Source organism: Sus scrofa, chromosome 6 (assembly GCF_054392235.1).
Source record: "Sus scrofa isolate SSC_HxYL_T2T_F1_AM1 chromosome 6, Sscrofa_HxYL_maternal_Yorkshire_Landrace_v2.0, whole genome shotgun sequence".
Classification (NCBI taxonomy): Eukaryota; Metazoa; Chordata; class Mammalia; order Artiodactyla; family Suidae; genus Sus; species Sus scrofa.
In genome coordinates, this window is record NC_139388.1 from 35,411,807 (window position 1) to 35,433,075 (window position 21,269).

The 21,269-nt window shown below is 45.9% G+C and overlaps 1 long non-coding RNA gene across 1 annotated transcript in view; it reads left to right on the top strand.

The window, feature by feature from the left end:
- Positions 1-1,375: 1,375 nt before the first annotated feature.
- The window catches only part of LOC146402299 (uncharacterized), a 28,074-nt gene continuing 8,180 nt past the window's right edge, over positions 1,376-21,269 (top strand). Inside the window, exon 1 of the long non-coding RNA XR_014805922.1 lies at positions 1,376-1,523. This is a non-coding gene — a long non-coding RNA (uncharacterized LOC146402299). The remainder of the gene's footprint in view (positions 1,524-21,269) is intronic.

The window sequence follows — 21,269 nt, forward strand, 5'->3', positions numbered from 1 at the left end:
CTGGAAAAATTTTATCAGCAAACACATGGTCTAATCTCTCGAAACAAATTTAAGGGAAGAACTGAACATACAGACTGAACTGTGTGGTTCTTTGAAAGGTGTGGGTTTGGGTTTGGGTTTTGGTTTGGTTTTTTTTTTTTTTTTTTTTTGATTTTGATTCTAAAATTCAACCTGCATTTTTTTTTTTTTTGGTAGATTTAACCATTTCCGTTTTGAACTGCTCTTTGTATCGTGCTTTTTACTTGAGTTGTCCTCAATGTTAATAAGTTTCTGTACAGTGATAAGCACGCAGAATCCTTTAGAAAAAAAATACAAGTGTTGTTTTGGTAGTTGAAACTGAGACGTAACATTTTGCCTTGTAGGTATATTCACAATAGAAAATGTGTGCTGGAATTTCACAATGCTGCTAAGTATAGCATCTTGAACAACCTTCAGTGGAGAAAACGTAGATGCTCTTGTATATACAAAGAAATATCACTTTCATTAAAATGTACATATATGTTCCTTACAAGAGCAAATGCTTCTTCTTGATCAAGAGAGCAGGTATAGTGTTTGTTTATTTTGTATTAGGTATGGAAGAAAAAAAAATTGGACTGTTACATGCACTTTCTTGGAAAGTTGAAAGGAAAGGGGGGAGGGGTCCAATTTCTTTAACATTTAATACTTACTAACAACAGAGATACTGTAATTTTACTCAAGTAATCAAATACATTTTTTTTTGCAACAGATAAAAACAAAATACTGTGTCTGTGTTTCTAGAGTGCATTTCTATTTAGCCAGGCCCCGAAATGGATTTTAACATTTCCCCAGGCACCCGTAAATAGTGTGTGTGTATCTCTCTCTAAATAAGGAATTGTAAAAGGCACGAGAGAAACAGGTTTGCATGGGCATGTGTTTTCTTTTTTTCCTTTTTTAAATTTGGAGGATCCCAGTATGGATTACTTGTCTGGCCACTCTTTTTACAATCCCCCTGCCCCCTCCTCCCCCCCCCAAAAAGGGGAAAAATGATATGGAATAAAAAGTTGTTATTGGACGTTCCATCTGGCCAGGTAAGTTTCTTAAGCTGGACATTTGTGCCCACGGAGACATCATCGGCTTTATTTCAACTGTTCCGGTTTCACTTCCCTTAATTGGGTCCTTTTCCAGGCCGCTGAGAGCAGCATGGCTGGAGAATTCCCGGTGCAGCGGGGGTTATATAATCTGACTCTGAAAACTGGGCCTCGACCCAGAGAGGTCAACTTGGTCTTTATTTAATTAGTCTTTTAGGCATTTAAACACACTCGCATATTTGAAAGAAAAAGTGCATGACAAAGGATACATAGAGTCGGTTTGAGCATTTGCATCATCAAAATTCAATCTGATTCTTCCTCTCTCCCTTTTGTTCTAGTGGAAACATGTTTTCCTCCTGAGCACTCTTTTGGGGTAAGCAATCGGACGGGGTGGAAGTTGGTGCCTAGCGGGGTCAGCAAGTTTTTCCTTCCAGAGAGGCTGTGAACTGCGGCAGCCGGTGGCCCTGCGCCCAGGTAAGGGAGAAGCGTCGGGGCCACCTTCCAGGAGAAGTTTCCACCGGGGCACAGGTCATTTCATGGCCACTCGGGGCGCACCTCCCCAGGCTGGGTGGTCTGGGGGCCCCGGCGGGGCGTGCCCAAAGATGGGCGCTGACCGCCCGCGGGGGCCATGTGGAGGTGGGCGGGCGGGCGCCCCAGACCGGGAGAGGGCGGGGACACCATGGCGCAGGCCGGCCGGCTGCGGAGCTTCGCCCGGACCTTTCAGCACGCTAGCTTGATTGCACCTCTCGAGTCCCGGCCACGCCGCCCCCATAGAGACCCCTCTGCTCTAAAGAGGGGACAAGGTGGGATTCTGGCAGCTCTTATTCAACACCGGACAGGGGCCGGATGTTTCCGCTACGAAGGAGGCCCCCATCCCCTTATCAGGGCTGGGCTCCAAGACGACGGGGTGTCCAGGCCCGCATGGTCTGAGGATTGGGGCGCTTCTCCCAGGATCGAGCCTGGGACCAGCTGGGGCATCCGAGGGCTATCCGCCACCGAGAGGGACTGGCGCACACGCGCCTCAACCACCTCCTGGGTTCCCGCGTCCCCGCTCCGCACGCGTCTTTCCAAAGGGGCCCCTTCCGTCGGCAGAGAGCCCCGACGCGGGCTCCCCCGTACACGCCCACGGCGGGAGCCTGCAGGCCGGGCCCCCTCCCCTCCCCTGCCCCCATCCTGGGGCTCCCACCCGCGGCGGGTGCGGGGGTCACTGCCCTGAGCCACCCGGACTGCGAGTCCACTTCCGCCAGGCAGGCGGCTGGGGCGGGGAGCGGGTGCTTTTTTCTCCCCCCTCTCCCCCCCCACCTCCTCGCTTCTAGCGTTTTCTGATGAGCTAAAGGGAGCAAAGGCAGCTCTTGCTTTGGCCGGACTTGCTGAGGCGACTGAAGCCCTTAGGAGAAGGTCGGCGCCTGGGTTCTGGGTCTCACCCGGCGCCTCCGTCCCCGCTTTGGCCCCGGCCTAGGCATGCAGGAATCGACTGTCTTTCCAATCTATGGATCCTCACCTGCCCGCTCCCTTCCCATTCATTTCTAAAACAAGACATCGCCCTCAGCCTGCTTCCTCTCTCTGTGTGAGACATCACTCGGCCTTTGGGCTCCGGCAGGCAGAAGAGAAATGAATTTATAAAGCAAAAGGGTTTATTTTAAAGCAGATGTGAACACACCGTCCCCACCCCCCTCCCGTCAAGCCTCGTCTTTTTCACCTTTCTTTTCTCCCTTTCTGAAATGTGAAGTGCGTCGAGATAGTTTTGGAATCGCCGAGAACCGAATTTCCTGGGTTGCTGCTGCCTGAAATGACTAAGGCCAAGGTCACACACATTTTTAACTAAAAACTATTGATTTTGGGGACATGGCCCCCAGTTCCTTTTTTTTTTTTTTTTTTTTGGACATATAACTTGTACAAAGAAAACAGAAAATTACGGCGAATGGTAGAACAACGCCCTTGTGCCCATCGCTCAAGATTTAGTTACCACCTTGGGGAGGGGGGCATGAATTTTTGCGGAACTATGCTTTTCTTTTTCTCTCTGTCTCACTGTGTGGCTGTCATTCTTTCCCCTTCTTCTGGTCCCTTCTCTTCCCATCTTTCCTTCCCTGTATTACCTTTATTTTTTTCCTTTTCTCCCCCTTCATCACTGCTCCCCACTCCTAAACACACACACACACACACACACACACACACACCACACACACACACACACACACACGCTTCCTTCTTTCTGGAAAATAGACTTGGAAGAGCAAGTTTGGTGACTGTCAGGAACTTCGGGGGTAAAAAGTAAGACCAGTGACAGACTCAAGCTAGCCAAAGCTCCTCAGGCCAGTGACTGGGGCAGAGAGCAGGGTAAGGCGGGAACAGTTTCCTGCAGATCAATTGGAAATTCCTGAGGCTCATCCTGCATCCTCCTGGGCTAGGTTTGTTCAACTGATGCTTATGGGAGTAGAGGTGTGTGTGTGCATTTTTTGTTTTTTTTTTTTAATTAAAAAAAAAAGTGTCATACGGAACATCGAAAATGATTTGCAGTTGACATAAATTTCTAGCAGCAGATTATTTGCTTATTGTTTTTGGCGTGTTGCGAATGTCAAGAATGAGAGAACTTAAAAAAAAAAAAAAAAAAAAACTCCCACTCTGTTCAAACTTAGCAGTCCTGTTAAAAGAAATAAAACACTGGCGTCTTTTTACTAGGAGTTCCATACTCCTACCCCAAATGAAACAAATGTCAGAGGGGGTAACAAAGTGGGAAAAAATGTAAAGTGAATTTCAAAGGGTTCCACAGTGGAGCGCAATCTGAGATTCACAGAAAGTGGAGACGGATAAGACAGGAATTAGGTCATCTCGTCCAGACCCCAGGAAATATGTTTAGATCAAAGCCTGCTCTGTTAGAATAAACAAAACAGGGCCCAATGGGCCTTACCAATATTTTCATCTCCGTGCTAAGAGCTGCTAATCTAACCAGCTCTATTTGATGAAAGGGGGGAAAAATTACAACTGTAAAAATGGCCACGTAAAAAAAAGTCCTCTCAACTATACTAGGAAGATAAAGATTTAGATTTGAGCTAAAAAGTAACAAGATCCAGGCCCAGATCAACACAAACTTCCTGGAATTTTAGCAGTAAGTAAATTATCTAATCCCAGCCCATTGTTCCCTCTTTGCCACTGCTTCCCCACCCCCCCCCACCCCCCCACCCCCTGCCATTGAGCATACCAGATGATTTCCATAAAAAAATTGTTAAATTTTAACTGCGGTCTAAGAACATTGCAGGAGGCAGACTTTTGGGTTCACTTACTCTACATTCCTTAAAGACCTACCCCCACCAGCTCCCCCCTTCCATCCCATCCCTGCACCCCAGGTGGGGGCTGCAGGCTGGCCTTTATTGTTTGGAGTTGGTACTTTAAGCCCCGTCTTCAAGTTTGGTCTGTCTTTCCACAAAGGGCAGAGAAGAGGTGGGAGCTTGTGTCCCTAAGCCGGGCTTTGGGTCTAGCTGGCAAGCCGTAGGTGTTTTGGCAGTTAAGCCCAAGTCCTGGGCAAGGCTCTCTTTCCCTGAAGAGTTTGATGGTCTTAAACCAACTGCCAGAGACCATTTGATAGATAGAAACATCCAGAAAAGGGACAGGAAATCCCAGAGAAGGAAAATTCACCCAGGCTAAATCCAGGGTTTGTCGTTCCTTGCTGAGCCTGGTTTCCTCTTAACTGTTTAAACATATGATTTGGCTCCTCTTGTGTTTCCACGTCCATCTGAGCTCAAGTTTAACAAAGACGTGGGGACCGCCTGTCAGTTTGGCTCTGATCCTCTCTCTAAAGCCAGGACCACGGGGGTGGGGAATGTGATGGGCCTTTATAAACACAGCCAGGAACAGGCCATCTTCTGTGTGGGGCCGCTGGCTCCGAGGGCAGGTCCAGAATCCGCTTTTTCACTTACGTTCCATGGAGGGCTTTGAAAGCGCGGGGTCCTTGTGCTGGAAGCCACATCACTTGGCAGGGGGCGGGTGGCGGGGTGGGGGGGGTCCTTTCTCATTAGAGCCAGGATAGGACCCGGTCCAGGGGAATCCTGACCCAGCGAGGTCTGTGTGCACCTGAGGCAGAAAGGCCAGGGGTCACATCACCTTGTTGTCATCACAGCCACGTTGAATAAGAGGCCGGGACAGTCACCTGTGATCCCGGGCAGAGATGCAAACAGGGCAGGCTCCTCTCCTGATGGAAGAGGATGGGAAAGGAGATGCCAGGCAGCCTGTAGAACTGCATCAGGATTTAGAAGGTGGGGTGCTCCCACCTGTCTCACCTCACAGCCATCCTGGGACACAAGGCAGGGCCACTGTCATTTACAAGATAACGACCCTGAAACCCAGAGAGCCAAGAAAGAACCGCTGGACCTCAGGAAACCAGGATCTATGACCTGGGGCAACTCTGGGACATCATCCTAACGCGTCTGATCCGTGGACCAGTTTTCCCATCCGTACCCTGAAAAGTTCAATTTCCATCAACATTTCCTGGGAGGTTCCATCAGCGTCTTACCATGTTCACAAGTTCACTTGATCAGAGTCGCTTATATACTTTCCTATTTGATCATTTCACTCGAGTCACCCACTTCTTAACACCCAAGTCTATTTATTTTAGAAGGAATACGAACCTCTGCATTCTGTCCTCTCCAGAAGCCTTTCTAAGCCTGTGCAGAAGGAACCCTTACAATGCATACCCAGCCGGTGAGGGGGCCCAAGTAGAAATTATATGGACACCCCCTGCTGCTTGGTTAGCTACATCCTTTCTTAGTTTTATTCCGACCAGCTGCCTCTTGCTTTAGACAAGTGTGAGGTCTGTGGGTCTTCAGGAGTGTTGTTTCTCTACCCCTCTACCCATCGACATACACCTGGAAACTGGCCCAGAGTTTTTCAAACGGTGGGGTGGGACCCATCAGTGCATTATGAACTCAGTCTCGCAGGTGGTTCCCCAGCATTATATTTTGAAGGGTAATAGAATGGAAAATATCAGCAGACATCACACTCTGTATTAAGGGTTGGCAGTGCCTTGCAAAGCCATGTGTAGGCACCAAGGCACAATGATCAATACATGTCTTACCACAAGTTGCCAGGGGAGAGTTTGAAGCAACTGACGAAGGCTTGGTTCTCCCTTCTTTTTTCTCAGCTAAAATCACAGAATCAGGGGCTTTGGAGCGAGGGATAGGGGGTTAGGTTCGGGAGGGGGACAAGTGTTGAAGGCACAGGTAGACCCGTTGCCCAGTTCTCTTTGCACCCCGGCATCCAGGAGGCAGAGTTTCCTAGCTGCTGCCTCAGTGGGTAAAGGGAGGCTCAGGCAGGGCTCTCGTGGTGCTGGAAAGCCTGTGTTCTCTCCTGGGCTGCTTCCTCATGGAGGATTTCAATAGCATTCTCCCGAAACACACATGTGAGCGCCAAAGAGAGAACAAAAACAGGTAGGAAAACTTAATTTCGGTAACAAGCCATCCTGTCCCTTTAAGAACCCTCCCCCCTTGGCAACTGGGCCCCAGCTCTGGGGTAACTAAGATAACATCCCTCACAGATCCTGCCATTTCTAAGCATCCTTAGTCACTGTGCTAACTATGGGGCTTACCATAGCCTAATAGTCTGTCATCCTGAGTAATCATTTCTAGAAGAGTTCTTTTAGGAACCCTGCTCAGATAGGGAAGTTGTCTGCAGATTTTAACAAAGATCTGATTCTATTTAACGTGTGTGCACACGCGCACGCACACACACTTAGCTAAATCTTCAGAGCTAGGAGTGGCCAGGAGGGAACTTCTTTGGCTACAGGGAAGTTAATATGAGAGCTGGAGCCTCGGTTATTTAGATAAGTAAATAAAATGCACCCTCTCAATCTGGGTGAATGAGTGATTTAACCCAAAGTCAGCTTGTCAGATCAGGAGATAGTTTCTTGACCTGGATTCTCAGAATTTTTTTTTTTTTTTCTTTTGCGGTTTCACTCATGGCATATGGAAGTACCCAGGGTCAGGGATCGAATCTGAGCCGAGGCCAAGACCTATGCCACCGCTGTAGCCACACCAGATCCCTAACCCACTGTACCACATGGGGAACTCCAGGCTAACACTTCTTTTTTTTTTTTTTTTTTTTTTTTTTTTTGTCTTTTTGCCATTTCTTGGGCCGCTCCCGTGGCATATGGACATTCCCAGGCTAGGGGTCGAATTGGAGCTGTAGCCACCGGCCTACACCAGAGCCACAGCAACGCGGGATCCGAGCCACGTCTGTGACCTACACCAAAGCTCATGGCAACGCCGGATCGTCAACCCACTGAGCAAGGGCAGGGATCAAACCCGCAACCTCATGGGTCCTAGTCGGATTCGTTAACCACTGCACCACGACAGGACCTTCAACACTTCTTAAGTAAATGATAATAAAAAGACTTCTTATGGTCGTTCTCATTCCTGGCACCAGTTCTTCAGCCCCCGCTTCTCCATAGCCTCTGCTGTGTGACTGGCATTGCTGGCCCCCAGGGCAGGGTGTATTTCCTGGCCTCCTTGGGTATGTGACTTGATTTGATGGTGTGCCAGCACCAAACCTGGGCCCCAAGATGCCTCTGCATTTCTACTTGTACCCTTGTGCCTCTGCCATCACCAGACAAAGGCCATCCCCACCGTCTTGGGAAAGCAATAAAAGCCATATGGAGCAGAGTCACCTCCTGCCAAGCCCAGCCAAGGTCAGCCAAGCCCAGCCAAGGTCAGCCAAGCCCCAGCCAGCACCCAAGGGAGTCCAGCTGAGCAGAGCCTACCCACAGATCTGGGGGCATAGACAGGCGTGGTTTTAAGCCATTGAACTTGTGGCTGGTTCCTTGCTTAGCATCATTAGGGCCTCGGTCAACCATTTCAGTAAGACGTATTTTGCAATTATAAAGTGTCAGATGTGGTTTCAGAAGCTTTATTTGAATCACCTCCATCCCTGTCATGACCATGGGCTGTGGGTTACTAGCCTTGCACCCATTTTATGGGTAAGGATACTAAGGTACAGACAGTTCAGTGACATGTTTAAGGGCACATACGGGATAAATGCAAGAACTTAAACCCAGACCTCTCAGCTCCAGGGCACGCATGCTCAGCTCTTAACCATTCTGTTCTCCTTTTGCCCTGTCACAAATCTTCCCCAGAAGATGAAATACCAGCAATCTCTCCCTGACTCCACCCCAGGCCCAGAATTCCACAATAAATACACGAAATCTCTGCACCATCTCCCTTCCCTACTGTGCTTACGGGTCTCTAGAGTAGAATCCTCTGGGATTCACAGGCAAGTAAGCTGCTCTCCAAATGCTTCCTTCTGCCAGGAGAACCCTGCGCGGGGTCCTTCAAGCTCAGCCTGCAGTGTGGACAGAAGTTGAAAGATGCACATGAATTGTGAATCCACCCACTAACCCCAGTACGTCTTCCAGGGAGCACCAGATGCTTTTATGGATGTAATGGGCTTTATCTGCTCTATAAAGAGCTTGTTATTTTATCTTATTTTATTTTATTTTATTTTATTTTTGTCTTTTTTGGGCCACACCAGGGCATGTGGAAGTTCCCAGGCTAGGGGTCAAATCAAAGCTATAGCTGCTGGCCTACACCACAGCCACAACAACGCCAGATCTGAGCCACATCTGCGACCTATACCACAGCTCATGGCAATGTCGGATCCTCAACCCACTGAGTGAGGCCAGGGATTGAACCCGCAACCTCATGTTTCCTAGCCGGATTCGTTTCCGGTGTGCCATGATGGGAACTTTTTGTTCATGTTTAGAGATCAAATTCCTTTCCATAGAGGCCATTGTGCACCCACCTGGCAGTTGGGGGGGGGGGCTTCAATCCCCAGCTTTTCCTCTCTCTCTCGTGGAAAAACAAGTCAGCTCTTTCTCCTGTGCTCTTTGCAGACTGCAAGTCACGCAGTTGCACAGAGTGGGGAAATGTCTCATCTGAATTATCATGGTAAGGAGAGAGTGTGCAGGCATGCGCAGCTGGTATTTCTTGGTCTCCCCTTAGCTCATAGACACACAAAGCTAGGTTTGAGAATTCCCAGGAAATGGAGGAAACGTTTAGGGAAGCAGTTAACCCTTTAGGAAATTTAGGAAATCTGAGCGGAGGGGAGGGTTTTCAGGGTCTGAATGTGCTCCGGGGAAGGGAAGATGATGGTGGCTGATCTTCCTTCCTCTCTGGGTGTCCAGCCCCTGATTAACCAGGTATTAGTTTCCTAGAGCTCCTGCATCAGAAGCAACAAGAGGAGTTACCGTTGTGGCTCAGTGAGGATGCGGGTTTGATTCCTGACCCGGGAACTTCCCTATGCTCTGGGTGCAGCCAAAAAATAAATAATTAAAAAAAAAAAATACAACAGAAACTTAGTCTCCCACAGTTTTGGAGGCGAGTCAAAGTGTTACCAGAGCCAAGTTCACGCCAAAGGCTCTAGGGGAGAAGCTGTCCAAGGGCTTTCTCTTAGTCTCTGACCTGTCGCTGGCAATCCTTAGCTCATAGACACATCACTCTTGTCCCTGCCTCTGTTGTCAGTTGATGTTTTCCTCGTGTATCTTCACACAGTCTTCTCTCTGTGCATGACTGTCTCTGTGTCTCTTCTTTTCTCCTAAGGACACTGGTCCACCCTACTGACCTCATCTTAACCCATTTATATTTGTAAAGACTCTATTTCCAAATTAGGTGTCATGCAGATGCCAAGGGTCGGTGGGAGGCTGTCGCGGTGGCTCAGGTGACACACAAAGAGGTCCCAAGAGGAGACAAAAGGGTGGAAGGAGTTTGGGGTATTTTGAGCAGATTTCACAGCCCAGAAAAGCCACAGCTCTCAGAGCTTAGAGGATGCTTGGTCGCCTCAGGTTACAAAATGGAGACTCGGGGGCGGAGTCCTGCCTGCATATGTGTTTATTTGGCTTCCAGGGCATATTTAACAAATTTGAAAAGCATTGCCAACATTTGAAAGTCAAGAGATCTCATATAAAAGTTCAAATTTTCAGATTTGTGTGTGTGTGTGTATGTGTGTGTCAGATGATGTAGCGTTCTCACTTTCCCACATTTCAACAATTGGCTGGCACTGACGGGGTCCCTTCCCCTTTAGAGGGAGCAAACCCACTGGCTGCTTTTCTTCTGTTCCTGCGCAGACCACCTCACTCATCTGTCAGCCTGCTGGCCTCTGTACCCCTTTGACTTTTCTCCCAAGATGCGGTCCAATCAGATACACCTTTGACTTTTCTCCCAAGATGTTGTCCAATCAGGTACGCCTTTGACTTTTCTACCTAGATGTTGTCCAATCAGGTACGCCTTTGACTTTTCTACCTAGATGTTGTCCAATCAGGTACGCCTTTGACTTTTATCCCTGGATGTGGTCCAATCGGCTCATTGTACAAGTGAGGAAAGGAAGGCCACGAGGCAAGAGCATCTTGTATTAGTGGAATATACAGCAGAGTATTCAGCGGGGGGGTGGTTGGAGGAGAGGGCCATAATGCAAAAGACTTCAAGGTAAAGAGAAATTAATCCACAGCTCCAGAACATCTCAAGAGTAGAGCTCTGCCAGGAAGCAGATTTGAGGGTTCAGACAGGACCCTGGATTTCCCGTAGAAGTCCTTGCTGGAGATGCTAGATTCAGAAAGAGAGAGAAAGAACACAGTGCCTCTGGGCTGAGCCTGAGATGGGGAAAAGGAGGGTTCCCTGATCATCCTCCGTATGCTGGAGGCTTTGTGCTTTATAAAGCACTTTCACATTCCTGGTTTCCCTCAACCCTATAGGACAGAGAAGATGGTCACACCATTCCTTTTAAACAGATGAGGAAACTGAAGTCTAGAGATTTGAGGGAGATCATTCCAGGGGTTGTGTAGTAAGTGGAAGAGAACTATTTAAACCCAGTACTTCTCTCTGCTAGCCCAGGGTCTTTCTAATGAAACACCAAGTATTGTTGGAGTTGGAATTGCCCTCTTGACAAAAGGCTCTCCCACCTTTGAGTTTGGAAGATTCAATTCAGACCAAGTGGGACAAAGGCTAAAAAAGGTTAGAAGGTTAGCTCCCAGAATCCGGATGGAGTGACCTGTAGAGGACAAGCTCTAATAAACCGCCCACCCGGAGGCTCCCCTCCTTTCTTCCCTCTCACTTTCTCTCTGCCCTCACCTCTTTCCTTTCTTCCCCAGATGGCTATTAAAAGCTTATTAAACCGGGAGTTCCCGTCATGGCTCAGTGGTTAATGAATCAGACTATGAACCACGAGGTTGTGGGTTCGATCACTGGCCTTGCTCAGGGGGTTAGGATCTGGTGTTGCCGTGAGCTGTGGTGTAGGTCAAAGACGCGGCTCGGATCCCCAGTTGCTGTGGCTCTGGCGTAGGCTGGTGGCTATAGCTTCGATTAGACCCCTAGCCTGGGAACCTCCATATGCCACAGATGTGGCCCTAAAAAAGCCCCCAAAAAATAAAAAATAAAAAAGCTTATTAAACTATGAAGCACCCATTAAGTGTCAAGCAATTTGGTGAGATCCAGGGTCACCCTCTGATGTACACAGAGCAGTGGTACTCTTGGTGCAGCGAAGTGAATTGGAAATCTGCACAAAGCCACTAAAGGGACAGGGGCGCCAAAAGTCATCTCAGGCTCTGGGAACATGCTGGCTTGCTGGGTGGATTTTGTTAATGAAAAAAAAACTTATTAAACTATGAAGCACCCACTAAGTGTCAGGCAGTTTGTGGAGCACTGGCTCTGCACCAGACACTGTTTGTGGTTCTCGGACACATCCGTGACCAAAGCAGAATGGATATCTGCCCTCGGGTTGTCTGCATGTTTGTGAAATGGCTGGAGGAGTGGCTCGTGTGGCTTTAGACTGCCACTTATCTAAAAGCTGTTGTACTGCCCAAGCGGTCTGTTAATAATGCTGACAATGACACTGCTGCTGTGGGATATTTACATTCTGCATTATTAGAGAACCAGGGCAATGACAGCCACTGAGTTGAGAAGCAGCCCAAACGGCCATTGGCCATGCACTGAAAGAGTAACCTCATTTCCTGGGGACTTTTGCTTCTGGAAATCTGGAAAATGGACAAGCCACTGACTACAGAAGCCCAAGATTGGAGAACAACCCTCTGCACAGACTGTACCCAGAAACCTGAATAAAACAGACTCCATCACTGTCCCCAGTTGAGGTGTCCTAGTCACCTTCCTATCCTAATTATCTCCAACCAGGAGGCAAAGAGAAGAAACTTTTTTCTGTTTTTAATTTATGACAGCACTAGAGGCATATGGAAATTCCCGGACTGGGGATCAAACCTGCACCTCCACAGTGACCTGAGCCACTGTAGTCAGGTTCTTAACCCACGGTGGCACAGCAGGAACTCCCAGAAGAAATATCTTTTTTGACTGATGGAGGCAGAAAAAGAACAGCAGTATCCACTGCCTTCAAATAAAGAAAAAGTTAAAGGGAAAAAAAAAAGATAGCACTTCTTCCTTATGAATCTTCATTTTTACTTGGGGGTAAATCTGTCAAACTCCCCTGGGTAGGTGGGCTTGGGTATCATCATGGTGGGGGCAGGGGCAGGTGCAACAAGACACAACTTGCTTCTGTTCTCAAACCTTGTTGCCTACTTCAAAATCCTTTCATAAAGTAGGCAGCTGCTAGAAATTGGGACTTTCCTCATTCCAGTTTCCTTTAACAGAATGTAGCACTTCGGGAGAAAACAGAGTGTTTGTTCTTGAATTAGTGATGGTTGCTAGAAATAACATCTTTTGGCTCCAAAGGGCAAAGAGATAAAGTTAGGAGCTATGGTCAGCCGAAAGAAACATCTCTTAATTAGAGACAGCCACGGAGTAAACACCGGGCTCCAATAAACCTGGTCGCTTCCTGACTACCGAAGAAAAAGCAGCAAGACCCGTCTTAGAATTAGTGTATTTGATCCAGCCATCCCACTTCTGGGCACATATCTGGGCAAAACTCTGATTCAAAAAGGTACATGCACTCTTATGTTCATTGCAGCACTATTCACAATGGCCAAGATATGGAAACAATCTACATGTCCATCAACAGAAGAATGGATTAAGAACATGTGGTACATGTATACAATGGAATACTACGCAGCCATAAAAAAGATAAAATAATGCCATTTGCAGCAGTATGGATGCAACTAGGGAGTCTCATACTAGATGAAGTATGTCAGAAAGAGAAAGACAAATGATATCACTTATATGTGGAATCTAAAATATGGCACAAATGAACCTACCTACAAAACAGGAACGGATTCATAGACATAGAGAACGGACTTGTAGTTGCCAGGCGAGGGGTAGGGAGAGGGAGTGGGATGGACTGGGAGTTTGGGGTTAGGAGATGCAAATTATTATGTTTGGAATGGATAAGCAAGGAGATCCTGCTGTATTTTGCAGGGGACTATATCCAGTCTCTTAGGATAGAACATGATGGAAGATAACATGAGACAAAAAAAAAAAAAAAATATATATATATATATATATAGATATATAGATAGATAGATAGATAGATATGTATGTATATATGACTGGGTTACTTTGCCGTACAGCAAAAATTGGCACAACATTGTAAATAAACTATACTCTAAAAAAATGAAATAAAATAATATGAAAGGAGTAAAACTAAAAAAAAAGTAAAATAAAGAATAAAAACTGTGTTAATGAGAAAAGAGAGACAGAGGCAGAGAGATTTCACAGAGTAAAGGGAGAACATATAGATGCTAACACAAAGCGGGATGAGGTCAGTAAAATATTACAAAACACGTGGATAAGAGGAAACGCCAACAGGAATAACACTGATGACTGTTGAGGGTTAATGACAGAAGCCCCTAGTGATCTGATCACGTTTGTATTTCTTTAAGTCTTATATATTTTAAAATATAAAATAGCAGTTACAATATAGTAAATGTTTGTGCTTAGTTGCGTATTGAAGAACTTTCCTTTTAAAAAAATCTAAATAGTAAAATTATTTTCCATGTCTATTACTCAGTCAAATGTACTTTTGTAGAGTCAACGAGTTCAGATTTCAAAGTTCAGACACTACAATTCACTCCAAGGAGGCTTAATATTGGCCTGAGAACAAATTTTTTTTTTTTTACCTAGCTTTTTTCCCTGGGACTCCCTCATATCAGAGAAAAATGATAGTATAATCAGGTATTGTATTACTATCTAATCTTTTATCACTAAAAAATCATAGGTTCCATTTTCTTCTCTATAGAAGCTTCATGATAAGAGATAATGTAATTGGCACCACATTGTAAATCAACTATACTCTAATAAAATTGATTTTCTTAAAAAAGACAGATAATGTACCGGTTTAAATCAGTGCTTTTCAAACATTCCTGTAAATCACTTGGAATCTTGTTGAAGTGCAGATTCTGATTCAGTAGCTCTGGGGAAGGCCTGAGTGTCTCCATTAGTCGTAAGCTCTCAGATGATGCTGGAGACAGATGTTGGGCCATGGATCATGCTTTGAGTAGCAAAACTCTGATTTAAGTCACTCACCACCTCTGTCATAGCACTCCCTCTTTTGAGAAAAGTGTATACCTTGGAACCATGGTTCCTAAAATTTCCAGGGCATCAGAATCACCTGAAAGCGTGTTTTCAATGGCAGATTCCAGGCTCTGGCCTCCAAGATTCTGATTCACTGCTGCCACCTTCCAGTGCACCTAGAGTTAAGCCTGGCTGTGCCAAAGCTGTATAATCAGGGTCCGCTAAATTTCCAGCCGGGCTCCAGTTACTCTCCTTCTTGCCTGCAAAGCTCCAACTTCAGTGGCCTTTCTTTTCTTTGTTGAATGTCCGGTGCTTGGTCATAAAAAAACATGCCTAAAAAACAGCCCCCAAATCTTGGCCACTTCATTAGCTCTCAGCTCAAATGTCACCGCCTCCAAGAGGCCTTCCAGGACTACTCAGTCCAAAAGAAAACTTTTTCTCATATTCTCTCTCTCTCTTTCCTTTTCTTCTCTTTCTTTCTTTCCTTCCTTCTTTCTTTCTTTCTTTCTTTCTTTCTTTCTTTCTTTCTTTCTTTCTTTCTTTCTTCCCTTCCTTCCTTCCTTCCTTCCTTCCTTCTTTCTTTCTTTCTTTCTTTCTTTCCGGCTGCACCCACAGCATATGGAAGTTCCCAGGCTAGGGGTGGGATAGGAGCTGTAGCCACTGACCACAGCCACAGCCACCCCGGATCCGAGCGACGTCTGCCAGCTATACCACAGCTCACCACAACACGGGATCCCCCACCCACGGAGCAAGGCCAGGGATTGAACCCGCATCCTCATGGATACTGGTCAGCTTCATTACCACTGCACTACCACGGGAACTCCCTCACATCCTCTCTCTTGGACACATCGCTATGTTTTATTACCATCACAGCTCGTATCACTGTCTGGAATTATCTTGTCCATGTATATGTTTATTGATTTATTGTGCATCTTCCATGAAAGCAGGGACTCAGCCTGCCCTGTCTCCCACTGAATTCTACCCATTTCAGTGCCAGGGTATGGAATGAATGATTGAATGAATGAAGGAGTATATCCAGGTTGAGAAGCAAGGTGTAAAACAAAATAAACCATGTCATGAATTCTGGCCTTAGAAGCTCTGCAGAGTGAAGCCGATGTGAAGGTTTTATGAGCAAAAGTATCAGATGAGTAGGAAAGGAATTGCTATACTTCCTTCAGGGTGTATAAAGAAAATTAAATTAGGAATAGAGGATGGCAGCCTGTTTGCAGCTTTTTGTTCAGATATCATGAACATGCTGTATAATGCAAGACTCCTTTTCCTTTTTCTGTGTCTGCTTTAAAATTATAAAAATACAAAAAAAAATAAAATTATAAAAATACATGGTCATGGTAGACAGTTTGCAAAAAAGGAAAAATTTAAATAAGGAAAGATATGCTGCATTATTCTATCACCCACAGATAACCATGGTTTTCATTATTTTAAGGTATTTCTAAGGGTGTTTGCCCTTTAGAACATTTTCAATATTTAAAAATGCATGTGTCTTATAAAATATACACATGGCCATAATATGGTCATGGTTTGCTTTTTTATTTTATTAAAAAAAAATTTTTTTTTGTCTTTTGTCTTTTGAGGGCCGCACCCGAGGCATACGGAGGTTCCCAGGCTAGGGGTTGAATCCGAGCTGTAGCCACCGGCCTACACCACAGCCACAGCAACGCAGGATCTGAGCCATGTCTGCAACCTACACCACAGCTCACAGCAACGCCGGATCCTTAATCCACTGAGTGAAGCCAGGGATCAAACCCGAAACCTTGCGGTTCCTAATTGGATTCGTTTCCAATGCGCCACGACGGGAACTCCATGCTCTTTTATTATTAAACGTTGTAAGATGAGCATATCCTCACGCCTAAAAAATGTCTTCAAAGACATCTTTTAGGAGTTCACTTGTGGTGCCATGGGCTAAGGATCCAGTGTTGTCATTGCAGGGGCTTGGGTCACCACGGTGGTATGGGTTCGATCCCTGGCCTGAGAACTTCCACATGCCACGGGCATGGTCAAAACAAAACAAAACAAAAAACCTTAAAATACCATATTTTAATGGCTGTTTAATAGTCCATTAAATGGATGGAAATACATAATTTCTTTTTTTTTCATTCCCTTGTCCAGAATGCACTCTAACTTTGGGCGAGCGCTCTTTGAAGTGGAAAAGAAATATCTAATGAATGAATGTTCCCCTTGATGACAATGGCAGTTCCCAACTGGGGGCGATTTTTGCCCTCAGGAGACATTTTTGTTTGTTGCCACAGAGGTGGCCGGTGTGTGTGCTATTGGCACCTGGTGGGGAGAGGCCAGGGTTGCTGCTAAACATCCTACAGCTCACAGGACAGTCCCCACAACAAAAAGAATGATCCAGCCAGGAGGTCGATAGTGCTGAGGTTGAGAAACACTGTCCAGGCCAGTGTCAGGGTTAATATTCAACGACCACTTAAAATTCAAATTAGCATTCTACCATAAAAGTACAGGACTTTGCCCTGGAATTTTGTTAGAGCAATAAGAACCCGAGTTGCTAGCATCTGGAATGACTGATATTTAACTTCCAACGTTTTTATTTTAGTTGGACATTGTAAAGGACAAAGGGATGTGAAATGAGTAATTATATATTTCTTAAGATGTTCTTAAGGTGAGCCCTAAAAGTTTATCTTCACTGGGATGCATACTTCCATGGAGACACTGAGGCTGGGAGAGGGTACAGTCCAGGCTGTTATCCGGCTCAGCAGAGAAGTGATTGGGTTGATATTGAAAGAGAGTTTCAGAATTCCAAAAGGGGTTTTGATGGGCATTTAGTTCAAGTCACATATTTCGGATCCTCTATCTCTGCGCCTTTTCTGGAATGGAGGTTTTCCTCCTGTCCTGTTTTGCAATCAGTGAAAACTCATTGGGGAATTCCATGTGTCGTAAGCCGAAACATCAACGCCAACCCCCTTCTCCTCTGTTGAGAAATGCGCGTGTCCCTTTTATCCCAGCTTTCCATCTTTGGGACTTTACCCGACCTTCGCAGAGACAATTGTTAGAGAGACAATATGTTATGACACATCCTGGAGGATGATCCAAATACCATGGGTTCAATTCAGAACAAAGGAATGTTGGCCACTCTTTTTCTTCTACCCACATTCTTTCTGGGGTTCATGGTGAATGGAAGGGGAGTTGAACTTGGGAAGGTTTGGCATTGTGTTTCGGATATCGAAAGATGAAATGAAGACCCTTCCCTAGGAGGTGCCCAGTAAGAGATGGAAAACAATGGCATGCGGCTTCGCTTTCTGAGCTGTGATGATGGAAATGCGATCTTTCGTGAGTGCAGACTCAGAATTTAGAGCAGTGAGTGTGGGCGGAGGTCAGTGATTCACGCCTCAGGATCGATGTTTGTGCCTCTGACCTGGATCCCTACCGCTTGCTGCACTTGTTGGCAGACTTAACCTTCTGCAGAATTTTATGTGGCTTCTCTGCAGAGCCTCAGACCTGCGGTGAGCCATCAGGGGATCTGTGCTTGCCTGTCAGATCCTCTTCCAGGAGGAAGACATCGCCCTCTCCTCATCTGCTCTCCCCAGGGTTGGCTGTAGACATGAAGCCTCTCTGGGCTCTCTACGGCTAATGACACAGTGTATCATTTGGGAGGCCCAGGAGAAGGGGGGCGGGGGGGGGGCAGGACCGGGAAGATGGAAGCTCAGAACTGCAAGACAATTTAAAATAAGCAATCAGGGGCTGCAAGAGAGGATGCTGGCTATCAAAGAAGTACCAGAATAAAAGAGATGGATGGGAAGTCAATTCCTAGATCTCTCTCTTTTAGGTGATGGGCAGTCTTTTTTCTTTTTCTGCTCTCGGTCGGCAACCTTTGGTTTCCAAATGCTCGTTTTCTTTCTAATTTTCCATTAAAATATTGATTCAGCTGCTGAAAATGATACAGGCAATGCTCTCAAGAGTTGCAGGGCTGTAGAAAGGCAGGCGCCCTCCTCACTAGCAAGAGATACACATCTGCAGATACGAATGCACCCAAACATGCAGGCGGCAGCACAGAACACGCGCACACACATGCACGCTCACCCACACTTGCATACAGTCTGGAGACTGCTGTACACTTAGGCAGTGTGACAAATGTGATTTGCTCATATTTAACTGAATCCAAGATTCCAATCATTGGGGCTGCAATGGCTCCACAGGGTGCAGGTGGTAAGAACGGCAAGTTGAAAGGAAAAAACTTCAAAATATGGACAAACATACTTCCTACCACAGAATGCCTCCAAAGAATGACTCCAACTCAGGGAAAAGCCAAGAGATGGGATCTTGATTTATTATTTCTTTTCTTTCTTTTTTTTTGGTCTTTTTGCCTTTTCTAGGGCTGCACCCGCGGCATATGGAGGTTCCCAGGCTAAGGGTCTAATCGGAGCTGTAACTGCCAGCCTACGCCAGAGCCACAGCAACTCGGGATCCGAGCCGCATCTGTGACCTACACCACAGCTCACGGCAACACCGGATCCTTAACCCACTGAGCGAGGCCAGGGATTGAACCCGCAACCTCATGGTTCCTAGTCGGATTCGTTAACCACTGAGCCAGGAACTCTTTGATTATTATTTCAATCAATTTCATCTTTGCACAAATACTTAGGCAGTATCTCTCTGCCTGCCAGATGCCACGGTGATGCCTGGTGAATGTGACATCAGCATTGCCCTCAAGAATTAGGAGGTTCACATAGTTGCAGCATAAGTTATCCTGTCTTGGTTCAAAATGACTTTTTTTTTTTTCCTTTTTAGGGCCGCTCCTGCAGCATATGGAAGTTCCCAGGCTGGGGGACCAATGGAGCAGCTCCCAGCCTATATACCACAGCCACTGCAACACTGGATCCTTCACCCACTGAGCGAGGCCAGGGGTCGAACCCACATCTTCATGGATAGTAGTTGGGTTCTTAACCCACTGAGCCACAAGGGGAACTCCTAACTTTAATTCCAAATGCAAGTATAGGAATTGGCACCTAAGGAATCTTAGGTGCCAGTTGTGGGTGACACTTTTTTACTCTCCCATGGACCATCGGATCTGTGAGTTGGAGTCTCTGTGGAGACAAAGGGAGCTTCCTTGTCAGTAACGCAATTCTAGCATTTTTAGTCCCTGAATAATTTTGCCTGACACGAAAGGAAACGGAAACCTACAAAAGGTAAATGATGCAGCCAAGGTAAATGATGCTGTGGCTTATTATTTGAACGGGTTAGAAGTAGAACTTAGGGTTGCACATTCTTCCATTTTTTCTGTCCGCCTGCAGCACACTGCCTTCATGTCTAGGCACCAAGGAAAACAAGGCTCTTCATGGCGTTTAGTTTATGTGCCGAAAGATGTGTCCCAGCAGAAACGGAGGAAGAGTCCCTTGAGATAAACCCTGTAACGCACGTAAAGGAAGATGCCTGCCACCGAATTGTCCAAGCACACAAACGCCCGTCCTCATCTCCATCGCCCTCCGTGTATCCGCATCCAATCGAGGCGAAACTTGGCTTCAAAACCTGGCAAACTCCCTTCTCAAAAAGATGCTCTCCTGTCTCAAAGTATCTTCAGTGGCATTCACTTAAATGATGATCTGGCTTCCAAAAGTGTTATGCAAATATGATATTATTATGTCAAAGGAGATACAGTTAGCTCTCCATTTGAGTACATGTTTGCATCACATAAGAAATGTGAACGAAGTTTTCACTGGTGCTGTCCACATGACAGGGATAATGAAAGATGGCCATAGAGTCTGGAAATAGACATCTATTAGTTGTTTCTAAGACCGAAGATGTTCTTGACCGCATTATTTATATTTGCCTATGTTTCCGGACTTTATCGACATCCTGTAGATCATAAACATAGTAAACAAGAATAAATTGCTTGCCATTTTGGAGGAATTCCTAATGTTTTTGCATGCTTGGTTACAAAAAAAACATATTTTATGATGGAATCTCTGTGTTTATAAACAAAACCCCAAAAATTTACAAAGAAAGAAATCATTTTGACTTTCTTTCTCCATATTGGTTCCATAAACCATGACCAAATTATGGCGACTCCTTACTTGAAGGATGATTGAGTCATTTTGTTTGAGTTAGCTTAATATGATCAGGACTGGGCAATTTTTTTTTTTCTGCTTTCCCTCAATTTTGTCCTCTGAAGTTTTAAAATTTAATCATCAGGGCTCATTTTTTTTTTTTCTCTCTCTCTCTCAGGCATTTCTGAGTGCTATACTGTGGAAACTTTTGTTCTGAGCTCATTCCTCAGGTACAAACCGAAAGTGAAAACAATTTAATTTTTAAAAAAAAGGTTTTTTTAACCTGAAAACTACCGGATTACTTTTTGGTTCGGGTCTTAAAAATGATCAGAGGAGGATCTGGAGGGATGAGGCCAAATGGAAATAGGAGACAATTTCTTAGTTTTCTGTTTCCAGGTTCTGTGATGACAGAATCCTAGCCCGGGTGACCATCTGCCTGGTCAATGAGTGGCCAGCATTGGCCTGAGTCAGTTAATTGTGCGTAATTGGGATTATGTAGCCGAGATGACACTCCCCTCTCCAAACAAAGAAAATCACATTTGTGCTCTTTCATGTGACCACGGAGCTTTCCTGGCCAACAAAAGCTGAAACTTGGGTCGTCACAAAGTCTGTGTCCACGAATGGCCAAGATGGTTGAAGGATCAATTCTGGGATGAGTGTGAGACAATAGGCAGTGGGGGAGGGGACGGGGAGAAAGAGGCGGGGGGACTCAGAACGAGGTGGGAGGGGGGAAGTCCAGCACTGGAAAA